We start from the raw sequence: 8,283 nt of genomic DNA, 5'->3' as shown, positions 1-8,283 counted from the left end.
TCCAACTTCTGCTCTGCATTTATGTCTCTTCTTGAATGCCGCTTGCTGAGAGAGGTCCTCCCTGACTCGCCCTCGACACCAACAGCACCGTCACCCCCGGTCAAGGGCAGCCCCTCCGGCGGCAGGCCCACTCACATTCCACGGGCCCCCGTCCTGCCCTTTGGAGCCCCCAGCCCAACTGTAATTAGATAATATGCTCTGCACTGATTCGTCCGTGAGACTGAAAACTCCAGGAGACGAGTCTGTCTCTCTCATCACTGTGTCCCCAGGGCCTGGCACCGTGCGTGGCCCACAGTCGCCGGCCAGCGAAAGTTAAAGAAGGAACCTGACCTCTAGGAGCTAAAGGGGTTGATGTTTTTGTCCCAAGGAGGGTCAGGATAACGATTGTGGCATAAGTGGGCAGGTGGCACCAAGAGTCTGTGCCCAAGAGGCAGGCCTGACCAAGGAGAGGAGGGCCGAGGAGAAAACTGCTCACAAGCCCCCATCGCAGAGCCCTTGGCTCAGCCTGCTGCGTAGACAGTAACAAAGGGTTTGGGAACCACACCTTCATCTCGACCGCTGGGAGGAGAGAGGGCCACTGGAGGCAGGAGACATTGGGACATGGATGGGAAGTTACCCAACTGCTCTGTGCCTCGATTTCCCTACTGTGGAAGAGGATAGCACTGGTACCTTCCTCATGGGGTTGTTGTGAAGATGAAAGGGTTAATCCACGTACAGCGCCAAGCCAGGGCTTCCTCCGTTGTAAATGTTTGCCGATACTACAAATGGGCAACGAAGATACGTGTGCTCTGGGCTAAGCCAGGCCTGAGGGAATCCCATCCACGCTCCCTGAGCCTCAGTTTTCTCATCTGTAAAGTGGGTGCCAATACCTAACCCCAGGGGCCTGGAGAGATGCAGGGAGACAAGGATGCAACAGGCTCGGCGCGCCGGGCCTGGCACCAGGGAATCCTCTCCCGTCCCCCAGGGCAGAGATGACAGGCGCGGGGCAGAGAACACTGCTGCCTGGCCTGCCGTAGGCTCAGGGCCGGGTGCGGGGGAGGGAGGCCGCCTGGTGAATAATCTCGTTAATGGTAATCATCACTCTGATGCTCGTTAATATGATAACACTGGGCTCCCAGCCGCCGCCTGGCTCGAAGCTCGCTCCTCTGCGCCTCTCGGCTCTGCCTGGCGGGGGGCTCCGTAAACACTCATTACGCTCCCATCCCTGGGGAGGCTGCCAGGAGTAGCAGCTATTCAGGGCACGCAGCTCAACTCTGGGCCGTAGGCTCTGCTTTTAATAAGCATCATCACACACAGGCACACACATACATGCTCACACACACAATTGTGCGGCTCTTTCCAAGCTCCTCGTTGACCACTAATAATAAGTGCTCACGATGACTGAGCCTCACATCCTAACAGTGATTGAGGATGCTTATTAAGCACGTCCCGCTTGCCAGGCACTGGCCTAAGCGCTCCACTTGTATTAACCCGTTTAATCGAAATGAGTGCTCCTCTTCTGTCCATTCTGCAGTTGAGGAAACTGCCAGTTACAAGACTTGTCCAAATCACTGGCCCATTGAGCGGCAGAGCTGGGACCTGGAGGCAGGGGCCTCCACGTAATTCTTCCTCCGAGAGCACCAGCTCATTTAATCCTCACGGCAATTCTGGGTCCTTATTCTCCCCAGCGCACTAACGAGGAAATGGACTCAGAGAGCTGATATCACTTGCCTAGGAACACACAGCTAGGTCCCGAGACCCCCGGGCTGTGTGACCTCAGAGCCTGCGCTACCACCTTCCCAAGATGGAAGCAGGAAGGGGATGCTGTTCTTCTTTTAGAGATGAAGAAACTGGGGCCCAAAGAGATGAGAAGACTTGCTCAAGATCCCCCGGGAACTGGTGAAGAGAGCCAGGGCTAGCTCAAGGGCCTGGGGTCTCGGCACCCTCTTCTCTGGGTCCCACCCTCACCCCCGCCAATGAGCCTCTTGCTCAGAGATCTAATCCAGATGCAGAAGCAGCCAGCTCAGCCACAAGGGGCTATCACAGGGCATCCGGGGACCTCAGCCCCTGGGGTCCCCTCCAGGCCCCTGCAATTCCGTGCCACCACTTCCTAGCTGTGTGTCTCTGGGCAAGACACATAACCCCTGTGGGCCTGAGGGTCCTCAAAATGGAGACAACAACTGACACTAAGGGAGCATTCACAGTGTTCCAGGACCGTTCTATTGCATTTTATCCTCACCACAACCCTAAAAGGAAGATATTTTAAAAGTCTGTGGTTTTTAAGTTTCTGTTATTCTACAGGATTCTATGATTCCCACGTGGTCTGTTATGGAAGATTTTACAATCCTAAAAAGACCCCGTATCCCAGGATTCTCAGGTGCTGGAAGGTTCCATCCATCAGTCTGTGGGTCACAGCACTAAAGGATTTCATGAATTGGTGATTCCTTGAGCCTCAAGGGCAAGAGGCAATTCATCAGCCCTCAGCCAGCCTTGAAGGCCACCAGTGTCCACCTCCTGCCCTTGCCCCCTCCCTCAGCTATGACATCAGTGCCAGCCAAGTCGGAACAACCTGTCTCTATGACATGGCCTTGAATCTAAGGCCAGCGAGGACCATGGAGGCCGCCGAGCGCTTGGTGGGTGACTTGCAGACAAAGGGCTCATGGACCCGCCTCTGCTGCCCTGGCCCGGCCTCACACACAATGGAAGGACCTTTCGAGGCTGCACCCAGCCCGCCCCCTCCCTCAGCCAGAGACACTCAGAAATGCAGCCGAGTTCAGTTCCAGAGCAGGCGCCCTCCCTGCTCAGAAGGGCCCCAGCAAGGAGATGGGGAGGAGAGAACACACAGCCCAGCATCTCTTCACTCTCTCAGCCATCCTGACCTCCCTGCCTTTGCTCATGCCATTCCCCTGTCTGCCACACTTCTCTCCCTCTCCCTCTGAATCCTTCAAGGGCCAGCTCAAGTCCCACCTCCTCCAGGAAGACGTGCCTGGTAACTCTGACCCTCACTGATTTGCTCTCTCTCCAAAGTTCCATGGCATGCCACTGGGTGCCAGCGTGTGACTCAGAGATCCCAGAGTGTCCTTTCCTCTCCAGGCTCTCCTCGCTGCTACTGCCAGCGTGCTCTTTCTAGAACACAGATGTGACCTTGTCACTCTCTTTCTATAGATCTTGACTCTCAAGCATGGCATTCAAAACCATCCCCAACTCTGATGCCATCCTGTCTGACTTCATTTCCTGCCTCAGTTCCATGCTCTAAGGCTCGACGAGATGAAGTGGGGATCTGTCTCGCAGAATATGTGGGCACCCGGGCAGCCTTTCTGAGACTGGAGCAGCTGGGACCCTGGCTCGATCCCAAGAGACGGATGTGGAGGGTCCCCTCCCCCACCTCCTTCTACACACACAAACACACACACACATCCCCCAAGCTGCCATCAGGGAGTCCACCGGGTTTGCAGCCTTAGCGCGTTGGTACCATGGACAGCGCCAGAGGGGGCAGCTCCAGGTGTTGCTAAAATTCACCTGCATGCACGCAGGTCCTGGAGCCTGCATGGATTTCATACAGCAGCCGTCTGTTGAGCACCAGTTCCATGTCCCACCCCTGCTAGGCGTTACAGAAAATACTAGAGGGAAAGACATGGACTGTCACTGCCCACACAGAACTTACAGTCTGGTTGGGGTAGTGACTGCCCTGCCACCAACTTTCCACCTACCTCCCTGCGGGCTGCCAGAGCCATGTTTACAAACCACAAATCTGACCATATCGCTCCCTAAAAGGCTCCGTGGCACCCCTCCAATGCTTATAAAATAAACTCCAAGCCATTGAGCACGACATCCAAACCTTTCTCTGACCCAGGCCCAGCGACCTTACTGCCCTCGTCACCCCCGCGAACCCAACACTCCAGCCTCACTTGATTTCTATCCATCTCCAAACACCCTGGGGTGCTTTTGCCATTCTTTCCCCCTCATTTAGGGAGCATTTCCCTTCTTCTTTTCACGGAGAACTCCTACAGAGCCTTCAAAACTCAAATCAAACATTTCCTCCCCCTCCTCAGTTAATTGCTCCTTCCTCTGTACTCCCAGAAGCTGTATACACGGCTCTGTCACCGGCACCACTGAACTCTGACTCATCGCGCATCCCCCTCGTCAGACAGAAGTCAGCTGAGTGCGTCTGGGCCAGATAGGAAAGCAGCGGCGGTTACCAAGTCAGGGGCTTTCTAAGAACTCTTGTTGATAAACCACAATGCCAGGAATACTCATATTTGACAATTTCAGATTTACTTGGGAGCCTAAAAATAATGTCAAAGCTGTGCTTTTTATGTCACTTTTTCACTCCAGAAAACTGTCTGCCTTGTCTTCGGGAAGAGAGAATATTATTTATTATAGAGACCATATGCCCAGTAATTGTTCGAACACGATTAAATAAAACACAGCCTCTCCTGGATCGCATGCAGGCATGAGGCTCAGCCCCGTTCCTTCCACATCGTGACTGTTCTCAGGTGTCTGACTCCAGGCCTGTCTGCCCCACCCCAGCCTGTGAGTCCTCCGAGGGCCAGCACTGTGTGTCCTTTATTTCCATAGCCCTGGTCCCTAGCATAGTGCTGGCACACAGCAGGCTCCCATCAACACTGGGTGAATGATAAACTGGAGTGGGTCACACGGCCTCCACGTCAGGCTGCCTGGGTCCAAATCCTCATTCTGCCATGTGCTGGCTGTGTGATTTTAGACACATTTTTAACATTTCAAAGAGCTCTCAGATTTCTTGTCTATAAAATTGGCATATGGATATTCTCTATGTCATGGGGTTGTGACCACATCCAAATGGAACACTGTGTATAAAGGACCAGGCGTACGGCCTGGCCAAGAGTAAGTGCCCAATAAAGTTCATTGTCATTATCATCTCTGTTGGGTTGAATTGCGTGGTTTATACTTAAACTCGTTGGAATTCAGAGAAAAAAAGAGAGCACCATGAAGAAGAAGAATCCAAGATGACTTTATGAGCTAACATTTATTATGCATTTCCTATGTACCATGTATTAATTTAAACTCAAGACCATTCTGTGGGATGGGTACTATGATTGTCCTCATTTTATCCCTCTAAGGAAACTGAGGCATGAGAGGCTACATAACTTATTTGAGATTAATTAGCCAATAAGTAGAGGAGCCAGGATTCAAACCAGGATAGTGTGACCCCAGTCTATTTCTTAACTTGTAGGCCACACAGCTAACCTCGAGAAAGCTGGAGGCTAAGCAGGGCCTTTAAGGATAAGCCAGAAGACAGAGGCACTGATGGTGCCTCTAAGATCTAAATGTTTCCTCCTGGCCTCCCTTTCTTCCTTATCCACCCTTATGACTAATGCTGCCTGGGGGTTCCCAGAGCGGGCAACGGTGGAGTAGGGCTGTGAAGGACCCATAGGAGTTTGCCTGGAGAACAGGGGAGGGGTTGTCAAGGTTGACTATACCATTGTCTTATGTATGCCCTCAGCCTTCTTGGAGTCTCTATGCCTCAGTTTCCCTATCTGTAAACATAAGAGTAATAAGAGTACCTACTGCGTCTCAGGGTTTTTGTAAAGATTAAATGCATCAGTCTGCTAGGGCTGCCATACCCAAATACCATAGATTGGGGGGCTTAAACAGGAGACATTTGTTTTCTCACAGTCCTGGACACTGGAAGTCCGAGATCAAGCTGCCAACATGGTTGGTTTCTGGCGAGGGCTCCGCTCCTGGCTTGCAGACGGCTGCCTTCCCACAGGTCCTCACACGCCTTCCCTCTGTGTTCATGCAGAGAAAGAGCACGAAAGCTCCCTGGTGTCTCATCTTATAAGGTAAGGACACCAATCCTACTGGATCAGGGCCCCGCCTTTATGACCTCAATTACCCTAATTACTTCTTTAGAGGCCCCATCCCCAAATCCAGTCACCTTGGGGGTTAGCTTCCACATACGAACCTTGGGGCAGGGGAAACAATTCGATCCATAGCATTAAGTAAGCTAATATATGCAAAATTATTTTATTTAATAAATACCTGTACCCTACTTACCATGTGCCAGGCACTGTTCTAAATGCTATGTGTATTAAAAAGTGCTTAGGACACGCCTGACACATGGTCAGGGCAATCCACATGTTTTTGTGGTTGTTACTACTGGGAAGACCATCACTGTTACTGCTGTGCACCTGCTGTGTGCCGGTTGTCATGGTGGACACTTAGATCTGCCTGATCTTGGGATCCCCCCAAACCTCTGAGCCGCTCTCATTGTGCCCACTATACAGAAGAGGAAGCCAAGGCCCAGGAGGGCAAAAAGGCTTCCCCAGGACAGCCAGGGAGAGCTCACTGAGGCTGGTGGAGAAACCCAGTGTGTCCATGCCAAAGCCGGGGTCCTTTCCTCTGAGCCTCCCATGGCTGATGAGAGTCTATTCCAGTATTTCCAGCAAGACATGATAGAAGTCTAGACTTGGCTGGAGCCTTTAAAATGGGGGGAAAATGACCAAATCCAATGTCTTTCAAAGTGGGAGGCGTAATCCCCAACCAGCCCACCTCCCAGGACTGATGTGAACAGCAAGGCCTAGGATTCCCTGGAAAGCGCTCCGTGAGCCACGACAGACCGCCCATGTGGGAAAGGCCGTTTCTGTTACTCTCTCTGTCTAAAGGCAGACACCTCTGGAGGAGGGTAGCAGCTAAAGCCACGGCAGTCATCACAGTTTCATGTAAATTCTTTCATCAGAGCCATTCAGAGAGTCAGTTCTCATAAAAGGGAAGGGGCAGAGCCCGCGAAGGTGCTGGCCAGCCGGAAGTGGACAACATAAATCCGGGAAAATACGACACTGTAGGAGTCCACGGCAGGAATGGGGTGGGGGTAGGGGGCCTGGGCTTGGAGTCAGAAGACCCAGCTCTGCATTTAGTGGGGGTGCAGCCCCTGGCAAGTCCTCATGCTCTCTGGGAATAAATTTCTTTCTTTTTTTTTTTTTTAAGATTTTATTATGAAGAAGTATTTAAAATTTAAACTTAGAGTAGACAGAATAATAAATGCACCCCTATATGCCCATTACTCAGCTTCTACAATTACCAACGCAGGCCCCATCTTATTTCCTCTGTTCTCCATCCACTCGTCCCCAAATTATTTTTAAGCCAATCGCAGACCTCTCCTCACTTCATCCTCAAGCATTCCAGTCTGTGTAAAGATAAGGACACTTTTTCAAAAAACATGGCTACAGGGCCTTTATCACATCTAAGAACATTGATGATGACTCTTTCATTTTTTTATTTTATTTTTTCTCCATCTTTACCAGGAGGCTGGATTCTTTTTTTTTTAAGATTTTATTTGTTTCCTTTTTCTCCCCAAAGCCTCCCCGTACATAGTTGTATATTCTTCGTTGTGGGTCCTTCTAGTTGTGGCATGTGGGACGCTGCCTCAGCGTGGTTTGATGAGCAGTGCCATGTCTGCACCCAGGATCCAAACCAATGAAACACCGGGCCGCCTGCAGCACAGCGCACAGACTTAACCACTCGGCCACGGGGCCAGCCCCAACGATGACTCTTTTATAACAACTATTCACTCAATGTTCAAATTTCCACTTGTCTCATAATTAGCTTTTTTTTTTTTTTTTTTTTAGAATTTGTTTGAATCAGGAACCGAACCAAGTTCCCACCTCAATTAAACATGCCCTTTAAGTTTAGCTATAAATTCCCTCTCCATCTCTCTTTTTTTTCCTTCTTGACAATTTCTCAGTTGAAGAAACTGGGTCATTCGTCCTAGAGAAGTGTCCGCTAGTGTGGATCTTGCTCAGAGAGTCACTGTCTTCCTCTGTGAGGTGGGGGACTCACTCCCTCCAAGGTTTAAGTGAGATAATATCTGTGAGTGGAAACTGACAAGTGAAAGGCCCCCCCAAAATGTCATGTGTTAATATATCTTTTGAGCCTTTCAATACTCTTTTGCTTCTGTTTTTCTGATGATATCACTGAGGTTCAGAGAAGCTTAGGAACCTGCCCATGCTCACACAGCGGGCTAACGGCAGACGGAGGAAACAGCAGCGTGGAACTGAAAGAACTTGGACTTCTGGCAGAGATCCAGCCTCGAATGCTGCCGCTTCCTTCAACAGCTTTGCGGCCTCGGTTTCTGCTCTCTGAGCCTCCGTTTCTTCATTTGAAAAACCTGGCCAGGAGGCCAGACCTGTGTGAGGCTGGAGTGAGTCACATGGGAGAGCTGCTGTCGGGGGGTCTGGTACCGCCAGGGCCTCCCCCATCTCTCTCGCCGTCTGCTCTGCAGCCCTCGCTCCTCCACTCCCATGTCAGGCCCAGCCTGCTTCCTCC

This window comes from Equus przewalskii, chromosome 2 (genome assembly GCF_037783145.1).
Source record: "Equus przewalskii isolate Varuska chromosome 2, EquPr2, whole genome shotgun sequence".
Classification (NCBI taxonomy): Eukaryota; Metazoa; Chordata; class Mammalia; order Perissodactyla; family Equidae; genus Equus; species Equus przewalskii.
This window is presented reverse-complemented; position numbering follows the sequence as displayed.